Consider the following 16,513-nt stretch of genomic DNA (forward strand, 5'->3'; position numbering starts at 1 on the left):
TTCTATAATGTAAAATTGAAATTGTGGGGATAAAACCAGAAACCAGACAAAAACAAGATTTCTTGTAATTGGATTTTATATTTCATAATTGTTATCTTATTTTACATATTCATATTTCTGATTATCTCACAATTACTACTATTTCTCACATTTGTGATTTTTGTATCTCACATCTTAATAAAAAATATAAAAGTAATTTGAACCATATGCCTTGCAAATATTTTATCACTTATTATTGCTCATGTATAGATATTTATGTATCAATTTTATGTTTACCCTTGTCCCTTACTTTCACTCTTAATTAATATTTTTATAATGGCTTTTTATAGTTTAATAATTGTCTAAAACTACAATGATCTGAACAAAGAGTCAAATAAATATAATTTCAATATTTATTGTGAAAAGTATAAGTATTTAGTATGCCATCCCTTAACAAGTTATTAGTTAGTGTTCTTGGTTACCATAGAGACAAAACTGTTTTAATTTGACCTTCATGTAACAAAAAAAAAGGGGGGGGGGGGGGGGTATGAAATCTGTTAGTCTCAATAAATATGAAACCTTGAGACAAAAAGTGCATGAAACATCCTTGTATCTTCAGATCTGACCAGTCATCTGCTCAACATCTGAAATGCCTGCCATTTGCAGGTGATGATTAATTACTTTGTCACCCATCAGTCACACAGAAAATGAGAAGAGAGGAGAAAAAGGGAGGAGTATCAGAGAAAACGAGCGAGCTCAGCTTTACAGGATGCTGAAATGTAGCTCTGCAATCCCCATAGGGCTCATATTAATGAGGGTGCAGAGAAAGTTAACAACTCGCATTAAGCACTAATGCATTCTTTAATTAATTAAGTGCTCATTTATAAATATCCAACACATCCTGTACACGTTCAATCTGACTTAACAATAACATATTAACGATTCCTGTTCCAGGCATAACATATTTAAATGTCACTGATACTCCAACGGCTAGATAAACATACTCCGAAACTCTATTAGCAGCATTAGGTGATGTCTGGAGCAGCACGAATTCCCCTGCAATTCAGTCATAATTACAAATTAATTTCACGTTTAATGTATGAACACAGCCATGGTGAAATGTAGTTAATTAGTTGATTAAAATGCATAGTTCAAAGTAAAAACTGAGCAATTTTGGTCCATTTAGTGTAATCATTTTGTAGTTATTGGACAGTTTTAACACTCTTTCTTTTTCATTATTTTTACAGCACATTTTTAGACCAGGATGATGCATTTAGGGACTCCAAAATGTGTGCAACACCGCAGAAAATGCCCTTTTTTTAATCATTACTGATGGATAAGGCGGAAATCAAGCAAATGATGATGCCACATCCAGCGTTGACATCATGTGCCACCTTCAGCTCAGGCAGAGCTGCCAGTGTAAATGTAAGCAGCCCAACACACACACACACACACACACACACAAACAAAGCTGGTGTCACAGTGCTTTGAGAAGAGTTAATCTCTGAGGTGTGTTAGGAAAGTACAGAGGAAAGAGATATCAAATGAAACTCGCATAAAAATATTTTAAGGTTTTAAGGGGAAATTATTTAAGAAAGCATCCTAAAATATAGAAAAGCAAAAACTACATGATGCCATTCCAGGTTTAGCCCAATGTGACGGGCTTCTGGTGAAGGATAACATAATAAAGACATGTTTGAACATATAATCTCCAAGGAAAGATTCATCTGGGTTAAATTCAAAAGAATCACTTTATGCTCATCCGACAATTCTTTTTCCTTTTTTCAAGAAATACAGGAATAGGTACGTATCTCACATAGCTCTCTCAAAGCGTAATACTGAGACAAAGAAACATATACACATAGCTAAAAAGAAACTGGCAGAATGTTTACCATAAAAACAAAAAAACAACCCTCAGGATGTCAACAATTCCGACGCTCAAAAATAAAAGCAGCCGTGTTAATAAAACACTTCGTTTCCAGACAAAATGCTTAACAGAGTCGGTTTCAACATGTTTGAAATCAATCAGAATATTTATGCCCGTGGAAGCAGGCAATCTGTGTAGCGCCGCACACCTCCTCACTGGAGAGGAACTTCACTTTTGGCACGGTGTGTTTCAGTATTTCATGGAGCTGCACATCCTTTTTCCCTGCAGGCTCCTCCTCAATGTTCCTGCCGAACGTGTGTGAACAAAAGCAGAAGTTGTTTACGGCAGGGTAATTGGTCATGGACGGGTCATTACCTGCGGCAAGAAAGCTGTGAAGAAAAGAAAAGTGTAAAACAAGAATACGTCAATCTTACTGACTGATCAAGTAATTTATGAACAAACGCAAATACACAAACACACACAGTAGTGGGCAAAAGTGATGTGCGGCCTAGGAAAATTGACATCTTCACCCTCAAATTATTAATATAAGTATTATTAAAAATTTGTTAAAGCATATTGCGTAGTTGTGCTTGGAGTCCATTGTTTTATTTGTGAAAACGCAATGAAACATGCCAAATTGTGCGGACATCATTTTTTGTTATGCTGTCATACAAAGAAAACACATGCAAAGCAAAATATTAATAAATGATTGTTTAGTCGATGTGTGCTTTTTGTATAGTAAAATAAAACCTGTAACTGTAGTTTACCTACTTTTTTCCCCCCCAAAAAATTGTCAGATAAATGTCAGACAAATTATGTGTTTTGTGCTTCCCTCATAATTAAAATATTTTCCTCATATTTTGATGGTTTAATCCAAATTGTAGGGTCATTAAAAACAAAATCCCTAACAAACAATCACTTTTGGCCACAATACTGTGTGTGTGTGTGTACACACACACATATATATATATATATATACAAAAGAAGGACAAAAGAAGTAGTTTAACAAAACCTGTATGACTTGAGCACAATATTCCAAGTCTTCTGAATCCATATGACAGTTTTGTGTGAGGAACAGACTAAAATTTAAGCCATTATTCACTGATAATCTTCACCTCTCAAATCAAATCTTGTTTGACTTCATGTCATTTGGTTACAGGACATCGGAGAACCAGTGACATTTGATGTTTTTGACTTATGATCTGTGCAAAAGGGACTATATTTGATTTGCGAGCTACAGTATAGTGATTTTAATTTTACACAAAGCTATCATATGGCTTCAGATTACTTGGAACAAGAGCACAATTCATATGGGCTACTTTTATGGTTCTTTTACCTTTTTTTTGTGCCAGCCTCTGGTCACTATGAACTGTTTGTGAGAGCTGCTTGAAGATACCTAAAAGAAAAATACTGAAAAGAATATATGGATGAAACTATTGTCTTAATTTTAATTAATTAATTTATATTTTTCTTGAAATTTAGTCAAATAAATGCCTATAATAATCATGAATATATACTTTAAAATGTAATATAAAATCTAAACTTTTTTTTTTTTTTTTTTACTGAAAAATATGTGTTTCCAGCAAGGGTAGGTGCTTGCTGGGGATCTTTATCATTTATTAATCACACATTTTTAGAGACAGACATCATCCCTATCTGATACTGATAGGTATTTCCATGCGGTTGGGTGAGGAAGAGCAGGTGGCCTCATTTGCAGAGAGCACTTCCTCAGAAGCAGCACCCTTCGCTGCCTCCTCTTCCTCCACGTGGCTGTCGGGCAGGAGAGGGCGATTGCGTTCCCCTCCCGCGCCGTGCCGCCTGTCCGCCTGTGGGACCTGCTCCGTGGGCTTTTCATCAGCTGCCATTTTCACCAGCATGCAGTAATTTCATGGCTCATTGCAAGCGCTGAAAACCTTTGAAACTGCAAATGTTAACTTTTGCCTGGCCCGGAGCCATTTAGAAAGCGATTAATTCGGCAAACAGACGTGAGCCACTTTCTCCACCCAAGTTTTCACATAATTTTCCAACCCTTTCTATCTGGGATTTGCATTGCAGGGAACTCGCAGGACAAGGATAATAACCATTCCTGTTAATTGTGGTTTGGTGAAGACACAAGGCCTGTCGCTCCACAGTCTGATCTGCCTGTTTGTCCCAATCTAGTCCAGAACAGGAAGAATGGACAGAGAATCAGATCACGAATCAGAGAAAAACATACAAGGCTCTTTGACTATGAAGTGTGCACTTTTAAATAGACGTGATTTTATTCATCTGTAATGTATTGAATTGTGAAAAAAGAGTGTTTACAACATCTTTGGATGTTGCTCATCCATTCACAGCTATCCGTTTCATAATACAGTTTTACTGTATTAATTAAGTCAAGTGTTTTGTAGCTTTTGGTTCACCTCTAAAAGAGAAAATAATCAAAGTACCTTTAATTTGTAAAATATTTAATTCATTTGATTAAAGAGGCCATATTGTGCCTTTTTACAAAGTCTTGGTTTTGTTTTTGAGGTCTACTAGAATAAGTTTTCATGCTTAAATGATAAAAAAAAACCTTTATTTTTCACTTTTTTTGGCGTATGCCTTTGGTGGGAATTATTTAAATGAGGACTATTGTGACATTAGTTCCCAGAAGAAAACTCAAGACTACAATGGAGGTGGGAGTTCAGAAACAGTGTGCACTGATATAGAGAATAAATTCGTTTGGAGTGACTTTGTTTGTAACTTTGCAGACATTTTCCTGCTCAAACAGCAACAACAACAACAAAAGCATAATAGGTCCTCTTTAATCATAAATATACATTACCACATGGTTTATTTTATATTCAGGCTGAATTTCCTGCAAAAATAAATGCTGTATAGCCTATATAGGGGTGCTGCCCCGCCCAGCCCTGGCCCATTGGATCTATACGATGAATACAGTCTTGGAGCTTAACCACCAATAATCGCAAAAAGCTCTGTGTTTTGTTCATTTTGATAGGGAACAAAGTGTCATCTTTGAAATTCTGTCCATTTTATCATGAAATTCAAACAAACTGTACAGGTGCTTCCTTTTAAGCAGCAGCGCGAGTGAACGCAATCATCTCTTCTGCTTTAATACCAGAATAAACATGAATGAACATCTGAAGGTATGTTGAAAGTTACAGTACGACTTATTGAAACGTATAACATCTTGTGTAATCGCTCAATCAGTGTTTCAACGGCGGAAAGACGTAAATAAAACAGCTTGTAAACACTGTCACTTAGCATTTACCTCAGGCAAGTCCACAACTTGTTAGTTTGCCTGAGAAATGAACTCTTTCGCTAAATATGCACTATATTAGCCTATATATTCTTTATATTTTACTTAACTTGTTATTTATGTCTTAATTATTTAATGTATGTTTGCATGAAAATGACAGCCACTGTGTAAATTATTATATTTTTATTTCAACAACGATGTGGAGTAAAAACATAATTTTATAATTAGATTTAGAAGTTAATGCAAAAACTGCCTTATGTGCAGTTTAGAAGTTTGAATACAATTTGTTAATTGAGTGTTGATTATTGTCTAAAAAATAAATAGCAACTGAATTTAGGCTAATAGTTTGGGCTCTGAACATTTAATATAGTAATGTACAAGTAAGGGCTCCCTATATATTTCTAGCATTAGCAGAGATTTTTTTTTTTATCCTTAAGAAACTTTTTATTATAATTGAATTAATTTAAAGACAGACACAATTTGTTCAGTAAACTACTGTTTAATAATAATAAAAACAATTTTGTTTAGTTTTCTCCCCCTGCTGAACCGTACCGAACCGTGACTTCAAAAACCAAGGTACGTACCAAACCATCAGTTTTGTGTATAGTTACATTCCTAATATACCTCTACCGTGATAAAATAACTCGTATCATGATGTAATATTTTGGTCATGCCGCCCACCCATAATTCAAATGCATTAGGATTACACTGAAATACTGAAACACAATTATCAGTGCTTCCAAACATCTGGAGTTACAGATTCACATTTTAATCTGTCAACACAATCAATCAGAGCGCTGCGTATGAATGTTAAAGCTGCAGGTATGGCGTATGTTCTGTGTATGGTAGGAGAGAGAGTCCTGCGCAGTAAAGCGTGAGAGATGCAGACGGCTGTGGATTGGCCAGCCGTCCCCCACAGCTGTCCACCTGCGCTTTGGCACCCACAGACGCTTACCAAACACAAGAACTAATTCTGCCGCCTGAACTCCATTAATTTCCCTTTGCTGGGACACCCAACGCTTGACAGTCTAACATATAGCTTGTGTCGGAGAAAAGCTGGACTTGCTCAAAATAGTACAAAAACCCAAAGATGGCAGAGGGATTGTTTTTAATGGGATCTGATGTAAAACTAAAATGTTATTTGGCTGATTCACATTTTAATCTTATAAAAATAATACCTCAAATTATTAATTATTGGTATTTTTCAACATATCTGGTCTCAGTATAGTATACAGAAACCACTAGGGATGGGAATTGTTAGAAATGTAATGTTTGTAATTCACTAAAAAGAAAGTCTTTCATTCATGTATTGGTCAATCTGTATGGTTTGATTCACTGAAAAGAACAAGCTCAAAAGAATCATTAGTTCAAGAATCAAAAAATGTGCTGTATGTTTTGATTCGCTATAAAAAAAGGGGGTCATAAGAGTCATTAGGTTGGCAAGGAGACTAAACTAAAACTAAAAAGACCACCTCATAAAAGTAGTTACCTCAAGAATCTGGCTTAGCAATAGTAATGCAGGGAACTATTTCAGAATGTTTAGTACAGTCACATCACATGAAACAGGGTAAAGGCCCCAGTATACTTCAAACAAATTTCTCCGTTTAGGGGTAAAATGAAGTTGCGTGAGCTGCGATATACTGTAAACGAACATCTAACGCCGCCCACACTGCTGAGATCGACGGTTAGATGAATGTCTAAATATGTGCCATGCACTTTCTTCTCAGTAACAAAATAAACACCGCAAAAATGAGAAAACAGCAAGTATTTATTATAGAAAGCATAAGAAACGCATCTGATCATAACAGCATTGGAATGTTAGCACGAGCTCTGCACTCCAGTCATGTCACGTCTTCATATAGCACTTTATTTAATAGATTGCTTAAAATCAAGCAGCTTTACAGTATCAAACATGAAAAACAGTGTTAGTGCCTCATTTTATCAGAAGCACAACTTAATTTTGTACTATAAAGCGGCTATCCAGGGTGTTCATGTTCTCACCCGTGGAGATCTTACCTCAACGAACTCAAACACATGAAATGAGTCAAAGACCGCTCCACGCGAGTGAAGGCGGAGCCTCAGCGCACACCTCCTGTTACGTTATCGTCACGGACCAGTGGTAGTACGAAGGTGTTTTGCAGCTGAAGCGAACTTTTCCTGAAAGTTCGCTTTGGCAAGCCATTTCGAACTTCCAAAAAGAACACAAAACGAACTTCTTTTTGGCCTGATTTTGTTCGAAATGACGTCACATCAGTTCGTTCTTCGATTTCGTTTGAAGTATACCGGGGCCTTAAGAATGAAGGCCCGTTCACACCAAGGACAATAACTGTTACGATATAGTTCTAAAAATCGTTCTAAATATAAAAGAATAGCAGAGTCTACACCACAACTATAACACCGTGTCACGTCGCATCGCAACACAACAGCTAAAACCGCCTTTCCACTGCACACAACATTCGCATCCGATTGTCGCATTTCGCTCCCCTAGCGGCAGTTGCACGGAACTTTGAAATTGGTCATGAAGCAACCGTTACCCTTGGCTTATTCACCATGGTAAACTGAATGATTTTAATGAATGTAAGGTTAATGCATGTATGAATATATCCACACAAAGCAAATGACTCTCAATACATCTAAAATAAAAACATAATAGATTTTATAGAGCTAATCAACGAAAAAATTGATTTAATAATTGCCATTTTACAGAAATAGTCTTTACAGAATAACATTAAAGTGTTAAAATATTGTTAATTCTAACTCCACGCTCATTAGAATACATCATATCTGGAAGGCCGTTCGCATACGGCCTAGCTGCAGAATTTCAACGGATCCGAAGCTCAGATTGGATCCGAAATTTCCGCATTCGCATATGATCGGAACTCCACGCAGCCCCCGTACTACTCTCCATTGAAAATGAATGACTTCTGGTCCAATGGCTGTCGTTTGTCATGTGCAGTGGAAAGGCTGCTTAAAAGCTGTCTACACTGAACGCGACAAACCGACTTGGACTATGTCAGAATTAGAACGGGGAATCTGTTTACTGTCCGGAATTTGTTTTGTTTTGTCACGTCGCATACAGTGTAGACAATGTCACTGATTATAATGGGTTCTATTATCTTTTGACGCGTTGTGTCGCGCTGCTTGCATCCGGTGTAGACACAGTGTAACGATAACGGCACAGAGAAACTATATCACTGGAATCACTTTCAAAACTGTTTTTTCCAGCTGATGAACAATAAAAACTGACAGCCAATCAGAGTCCGTCCTGCTTCATATCTCACAATTCTGAGATGAAAAATAAGAATTGTGAGTTTATCCACAAGTTTCCTACGCCCCATGAGGCCTTGCGTCAAACGTGGGAGCGTCTTCCGGTTCGAAGTAAACAAGCTGGACGTGACACTCATTCATTCAATCATTCAAGATTTAACGATCCAAACTTGCGAACGTTTGTTTTTTACTTAAAGATTTAAGATTCCAGCATAAATATTTGAACAATGTTTTACAATAAAAAAATGTTACATTAATAGTAATGTATTAATTTATGTCAGATTTATTGAGTGCAGATCAATCATGCTAAATCTAACAGACCTATTCAGTTGCGCCTGCTTCCATTTATTTACGACCACGAGAATGCACAAAACAACTCCACTAAGGCTTTTAAATCCAAAGGCTTAGAAATATATTGATAACATACCCTATGTTTACGTCACTTTTCTGAGCATTTCTATTTATTTTCCTCTAAATTATGCGATGATTGCAATCCGAGGATGTTTGCGCGATCTCTCCGTCTATCTATCCTGATCCTTTCAGCCAGAGCAACAGAGGGAGCTCATGAGAAGGCAACAGGAGTTATGAGTTATACGAGTTAACCGGAGTGTGTGAATCTGTGAAAGATATGCATTTGTCAGGAATCAACAGGCACAGGATAAAACATTAAACTAAATAAATACACGATTATAATCATATAAGAATTGTCTTCGTCCCTCAAGCAGTCTCTGATATTTTCCATAAACGTGTGTATTTATCGCAATGGTTAACATCAGTAGCCTTTAGCATCGCATACAGTGGAAACGCGACTGGCTCTGGCACGCACGATACGTTAGGAGTAAAATATCACATCATATGGCTTTGGTGCATCAGTGACAGGTGAAGTACAGACAGCGGGTTGTTCATGTATTGCAGGGTCAGGATGCTCTAGTCATGCAGTAGCACTTATGTGGAAGGTCAGTAAAGTAAAGGGCAATTAAGGGCACGAAAACTGTTTATTGTATTGTGATATTATTAACTAATAAATGTACTAAACTGAAATGTTGTCCCTGAGCGCCGTAACGACATCTCTCATAAAGATTTGCAACTTTGCAAAGTAAACAATGATCCAAAAAACACTTAGCCTCTTCGCTAATTAGCACACTAAATACCATTGGTATGCTACTTCCGCCGCCTCACCGGAAGTTGTACCCACGTTCTCTTTTACAGTAGCGGCCTGCGGAAACAGGTGGATATCTTGCAGTGCCCAAGGAAGTCGACCGGAAGTTGAAGTCGGCCGGGTGCCGCCATCTTGTAGCAGAACTTCACTTGCGTTAGCATCCCATTGACTCCCATTCATTTTGGCGTCACTTTGACAGTGAATAACTTTACATCTGAGGCGTTTAAAGACTCCATTTGTTCATTATTTATTTCTAAAGATACACGACAATGTATAAAGGGCTCCATTACCTTCTATGTTACATTATGGCCCCGTAGATACAGTTTTTGTAAAAATAGGCTAACGATTGCGTCATAACCACTCGACTCTCTGTCGCACAGTAGAGAAATTACCGTACAGACAGGAGGAGAAGCTCGCAGGCAATCGGGGAGATGTCAAGAGAGATGGCGTACTGGCGTTACATTTTAAAATACTATACAAAATAATTAATCAGAATACTTACTCCTGCTCACTCACGCCAAAGAACTCCCCGCTCAAGCTCGCCGTCTCTGCAAGATTAACAATGGCAGTTTGCACGCACAGCTACTAGAAGATTTACATCTGTCAGACAGGTTGCGGACGTCATCAAGCTTAGTTTGAGTCTGCGCGTCAGAAACGGAAGTGCTAAAAATCGCTAAAAATGGGCTTCACTTCTCTCAATTGAGTTCCAATGGGGTCGCTGTGTCCATTTCTTTTACTGTCTATGGTTAGCATCCCCATTGACTCCCATTCATTTTGGCGTCACTTTGACAGTGAATAACTTTACATCTGAGGCGTTTAAAGACTCCATTTGTCCATTATTTATTTCTAAAGATACACGACAATGTATAAAGGGCTCCATTACCTTCTATGTTACATTATGGCCCCGTAGATACAGTTTTTGTAAAAATAGGCTAACGATTGCGTCATAACCACTCGACTCTCTGTCGCACAGTAGAGAAATTACCGTACAGACAGGAGGAGAAGCTCGCAGGCAATCGGGGAGATGTCAAGAGAGATGGCGTACTGGCGTTACATTTTAAAATACTATACAAAATAATTAATCAGAATACTTACTCCTGCTTACTCACGCCAAAGAACTCCCCGCTCAAGCTCGCCGTCTCTGCAAGATTAACGATGGCAGTTTTCACGCACAGCTACTAGAAGATTTACATCTGTCAGACAGGTTGCGGACGTCATCAAGCTTAGTTTGAGTCTGCGCGTCAGAAAAGGAAGTGCTAAAAATCGCTAAAAATGGGCTTCACTTGTCTCAATTGAGTTCCAATGGGGTCGCTGTGTCCATTTCTTTTACTGTCTATGATATCTTGCAATTCTGACTTTATAACTAACAATTCTGACTTTATTTCTCGCAATTGAGTTTATCTCTCGCAATTCTGACATAACTCGCAATTCTGAAAAAAATACGTCAGAATTGTGAGATAATAAGTTGTAATTATCTTTTAAATTGTTTTATTCTGTTGTGGAAACAAGCTTCCAGACAGAACTTTTTTTTCCCAGCTGATGAAGGATAAAAACATTAACAGCCAATCAGAATCCATCCTGCTTTAAAGAGCTTGAGCATTTAAAGAGGCAGATGACATAACTGCAGTGTGCGCTTAGAATAAACAGAACGATATCGTCCACAGGTGTGAACGCTAATATAGTTATTGTTATAGTTATTTTCATAATTATCATTCTTTGTGTGAATGGGCTTTAAGAGCTGAAAGAATGAAAAAGTGAGTAAATGAAGGCGAATCATTTTAAATGACTTTTAGATTGTGATTAATGCGCCTCTGCAAAGTTATCTGGGAAAGCGATACTGTCATACACTGCAAGTTTCATAATGCTGTAAACCTTACAATAATGCAGACGTCTTTACAGGCAATTTGTCAGTCACAGTCACTTTCCTTTTCCTCTAAAAATGCATCAGCAAAATCATGCAGTTTCTTGTTAACCACGAGCAATGGATGGGCTTGGTTCATGAAGCTGTGTGAAGTTTGTAGGAGACCTCCTTTACTCATGCATACAGATTTTAATGGGTGACAAATTTGCATCTCAACACCGTAACTGCACAGGAGTCTGACAAATAAAAGAGGCCACCTGGGATTTGTGGAAGCTGCCGGAATCGTTCTAATGAGAATGAATTCAGCTGTTGGGATGCAGTCCTGACAAACACAGCCTGCTTTTTGCATGGATGTTTTCTTAAAAATAATCCTCTACTTGTCAATAAAATGCCGCTCTGCTCCCTTTATCAGCTGATGTTGAAAGACGATCTGACAGCATTACTGTGGCAAACAAATCTGGCAAATCTTCTACAAAATTTTCCATCAAGAACAATTAAAAAGAAGGAAAAATGAAAGGCACAAAATAGTATAAATGTTATATATTCATTCATGTATTATTATGCACAAATAATATAATGGATATTCATGCATATTTTAAATTGTATATCAAAGTATCATGGGAAAACATTTTTTTGGATATATACCATGACGATATCATGACTTTTTTTTTTTTTTTTTGTAGGCAGTGGATGAAATGCTGTTGAGTGATCGACACTGAGAAACATGTAAGTGGAGTATCCAATGCCCCAGGGTCTGTGGTTTTACACGGGGATCATGGCGTTTAGGAAACGGCTGCTTCCTTACCTGGCTTGCCGACAATCACATCTGCATCCTGCGTTAACGGGGTAGTCCAGCAATCTCCACACCGCCAAATGCGCTGTTAATTGCGCTGGAAGCCACTGAAGTCACCGTTGCAGATAGTGGGCAGTTTTATTTCACTGCTTATCATAAAGGTTCCACATGTCCCAGTTCCAACACTAAAATAAAAACAGATAATATTGTCTTAATTGCATCCCTTCAACAATGATGTTCGACAGCCAAACACATCAAATTAAATTTTGTTTTTGTCCGGCAAAAGGCTAGACGAGGTCTTATATTTCCATTGCAGGTACATTGTCTGATAAACAGGGGAACGAAAAGAGTAATTACAGGGAGGAAATTACATCAGAAATGAAGGAAGTCGTGAAAGGATTGGTGCTTAAATGGGATTGAGCAGAGCGTTAAAAAGGCCATTAGCGTGACACCGCACAGGTGTTCCTCACTCCTACCAAAACAAACAGAACGCAAGAGAAAGAAAAATACTCAATAAAACAGACTTTTAAGTACACATTTATCACGTTGTTCAAAATAATTTCTCATTTCACAGTTGTAACACTTTGCCAAAGATTTAAAAACATTCTCACTAAAGGCCAAATGCAGATATTATTGCTGATATTCAGAAAGTTTTTTCTTTGCTGAGTGGGTTTTTTTCTTCTTCATTGCTTATGGCCAATTTGATTTGCTGCTGCATCAGCAACACATTATTATTAATATTATTATTCATATTATGTCATAGCTCTACTAATTTATTATTATTAATTAGTAGGGTTATGAAATATTATTTATTATTATTATTATTTCCTTGCCTTACTAATTATATAATATTATTATTATTATTATTATTATTATTATTATAACAACATTAATAATATAATAATAATACCAACATTAATAATAATAAATTATTAGTGCTATGAAATAATAATAATTAATAATAATATTTCATAGCCCTACTAATTTATTATTATTATTAGCCCTACTAATTATATAAGAACATTATTAATAATAATAAATTAATAAGGCTATCAATTATTATTATTATTATTTATTTTTATTATAATTATTAATAAAATATTATATTGTCATAGCCCTACTAATGTATTATTATTATTATTATTATTTATTATTATTAATTAGTAGGGCTATACAATATTATTATTATTATTTTTATTATTATTTCATAGCCCTACTAATTTATAATAATAATAATAAGAAGAAGAAGAAGAAGAAGAAGAAGAGGAAATTAGTAGGGCTATGAATTATTATTATTATTATTATTATTATTATTATTATTTCATAGCCCTACTAATTTATAATAATAATAATAATAATAATAATTATTATTATTATTAAAATATTATTTTCAGACACATTAATTTTTTTCCCCACTTTACTCCACTAAAACGCCAGTTTTAGTTCAGATCAGTTTTGCCTATTTGTTTTGCTTTGTTGTGCAAGAGCTTTAATGGTCTCCATACAGCTGGGTCTTTTATAGACTGATGCCAATAATAAATAAATAAAAGTGCAATAGCAATTAAGCACGTTGTTGAGGTAAATGTAATTAAAGCGTTTGGTGCTGGTAGACTGATGGCTTTGGAGTCAGGGCTCAGTCTTAGATATCTGTCGCTCTCTTTCCTTCTTTCTTTATAGCTGAAACATGCATGTTTCCTTTTGGTCATAGAACTTCATCATTGCCTAGGATTCTGAAGCTGATTAAACATTTCATTATGGAAATTAGTTAAACAAAACTAGAGACCAGCCTTGGAGAAAAGATCCTGTGAATAGTCACATAGTTAATATCCCAGGAATATCTAAATACTGTGTTGCAGATTAACTTTAATGTGGCTGAATTTAAACTCTCACGTGGCCAGAGTTTTCAGTGTCATCATGAAGTGTGGCATACTTTACAGCTGAGGATTCTTGCCTTGTCTTGTCTGTACTCTCATAGATGTCGTACTACCTGTGTTTTCATATTCTCTAGAACTACTGTATCTCATTCTCAGACCTTGATCCTCTTTTTCGCTAACCGCTTTCACTTCCGCTAACTTCAGTGAACTGTAGTCCATTGGTTTCTCCAGAGGTTTCTCCGAGAGCGTTTGCAGTGTTTTAGTTCTACGGCAGAAACACATAATTGTTCGGTGTTCACCCTTTCCACAGGTGTCCAGCCATGATAAGATAAATGGAGAGCAGCGAGTCGGAGCTCTCTATATTACACTACTACAGGCCTCCAGGGCTGATCATCTTATAGAGAGAAACACTGGGGAAAATGCAGAAATTACTTAATAGAACAAAACTGAGAGTTTTAAAAATGGGAAAACATAATTTAGTAACATTTTTGGTTTTTGACATCGATGGAATAGTGGTCTACAACATAAAGCAATGTAATGGCGAAAGAAATTGTATGTGTATATACATGAAATTCTATGTTTGTATACATATATTTGTGTATATATATATATATATATATATATATATATATATATATATATATATATATATATATATATATATGTGTGTGTGTGTGTGTGTGTATATAAACATATATATGTGTATATAAACTTTTGAATTTTATTTTATTTTTTTATTTCATTTTTTTAAATTTATATTTAAATTACCATAAGGTGTTCAAAATACTTTATTTTAACTCCTAATTTTCTCAATTCTGATTATTTTCATTCTAATTTCATTACTGTAATACCTTTTATATCCTAAATACTCTAAAAGAGAAAATGTGCTTCATTATTCATTATTCCTTAAAATAAATATGATTAATTTTCAATATATAACAAATTATTATTTCTTTCTTTTGAATTTGGGGTGAAATATGTTTTGATCTATTCACCAATTCCTGTGTAAAAAGACTCCTTGCTTTTTTTTATTTTTATTTTTTTTATTTTGAATCAAAACAATCTTTCCACACAAACTGTGATGCTCGAGAGAGATATATATATATATATATATACAGTACAGTCCAAAAGTTTGGAACCACTAAGATTTTTAATGTTTTTAAAAGAAGTTTCGTCTGCTCACCAAGGCTACATTTATTTAATTAAAAATACAGTAAAAAACAGTAATATTGGGAAATATTATTACAATTTAAAATAACTGTTTTCTATTTGAATATATTTGACAAAGTAATTTATTCCTGTGATGCAAAGCTGAATTTTCAGCATCGTTACTCCAGTCTTCAGTGTCACATGATCCTTCAGAAATCATTCTAATATGCTGATTTGCTGCTCAATAAACATTTATGATTATTTTCAATGTTGAAAACAGTTGTGTACTTTTTTTTTCAGGATTCCTTGATGAATAGAAAGTTCAAAAGAACAGCATTTATCTGAAATACAAAGCTTCTGTAGCATTATACACTACCGTTTAAAAGTTTGGGGTCAGTAAGAATTTTTATTTTTATTTTTTTGAAAAGAAATGAAAGAAATGAATACTTTTATTCAGCAAGGATGCATTAAATCAATCAAAAGTGGCAGTAAAGACATTTATAATGTTACAAAAGATTAGATTTCAGATAAACACTTTCTATTCATCAAATAATCCTGAAAAAAAATATTGTACACAAATATTTTGTACAATTGTACACATTAAATGTTTCTTGAGCAGCAGATCAGCATATTAGAATGATTTCTGAAGGATCATGTGACACTGAAGACTGGAGTAACGATGCTGAAAATTCAGCTTTGCATCACAGGAATAAATTACTTTGTCAAATATATTTAAATAGTACACAGTTATTTTAAATTGTAATAATATTTCACAATATTACTGTTTTTTACTGTATTTTTAATTAAATAAATGTAGCCTTGGTGAGCAGACGAAACTTCTTTTAAAAACATTACAAATCTTAGTGGTTCCAAACTTTTGGACTGTACTGTCTATATATATATATATATATATATATACACGCACAAACACTCTTTGGGACCAGAATAAAAAGCATATTTTCTTTAAGAGGGCGTTTTAGTCCTGCTGCACCCTGCTATAAAATAGGATTAGAATTATACCCTGTTTACAAATTACACCCCTGCACCTCCTCCCTTTCTCTCTTTTTCTCTAGTTCTGGATGGCATGAAGGTTTACATGGCTGCGGTCCAAGATCATCGTGCCTGAGACCACACAGATGGGGATGAGATAAAACTTCTGTGAGTCTCTCACACACACACACACACACACACACACACACACACACACACACACACACACACACACACACACACACACACACACAATGCATGCTCAGTGAGGAGGACTGAATGGGCTGTAAGAGTGTGATTGGTTATTTGGAGTTTGGGGGCGGGGTTAGGGAG

At 35.6% G+C, this 16,513-nt stretch overlaps 1 protein-coding gene across 8 annotated transcripts in view; it reads left to right on the top strand.

The window, feature by feature from the left end:
- The window catches only part of zfpm2a (zinc finger protein, FOG family member 2a), a 256,881-nt gene that overhangs the window by 25,533 nt on the left and 214,835 nt on the right, over positions 1 to 16,513 (top strand). For 6 of the 8 annotated variants that reach the window (XM_048211536.1, XM_048211537.1, XM_048211533.1 and 3 more), the window contains 3 exons: positions 1,227 to 1,404; positions 12,058 to 12,100; positions 16,264 to 16,348. The gene's annotated coding sequence lies outside the window, so the exon portion shown is untranslated. Of the gene's footprint in view, positions 1 to 1,226; positions 1,405 to 5,642; positions 5,664 to 9,125; positions 9,311 to 12,057; positions 12,101 to 16,263; positions 16,349 to 16,513 lie in introns of those variants that run through there. The other 2 variants (XM_048211540.1, XM_048211539.1) reach the window with 2 other exon arrangements.

Source organism: Megalobrama amblycephala, linkage group LG13 (assembly GCF_018812025.1).
Source record: "Megalobrama amblycephala isolate DHTTF-2021 linkage group LG13, ASM1881202v1, whole genome shotgun sequence".
Classification (NCBI taxonomy): Eukaryota; Metazoa; Chordata; class Actinopteri; order Cypriniformes; family Xenocyprididae; genus Megalobrama; species Megalobrama amblycephala.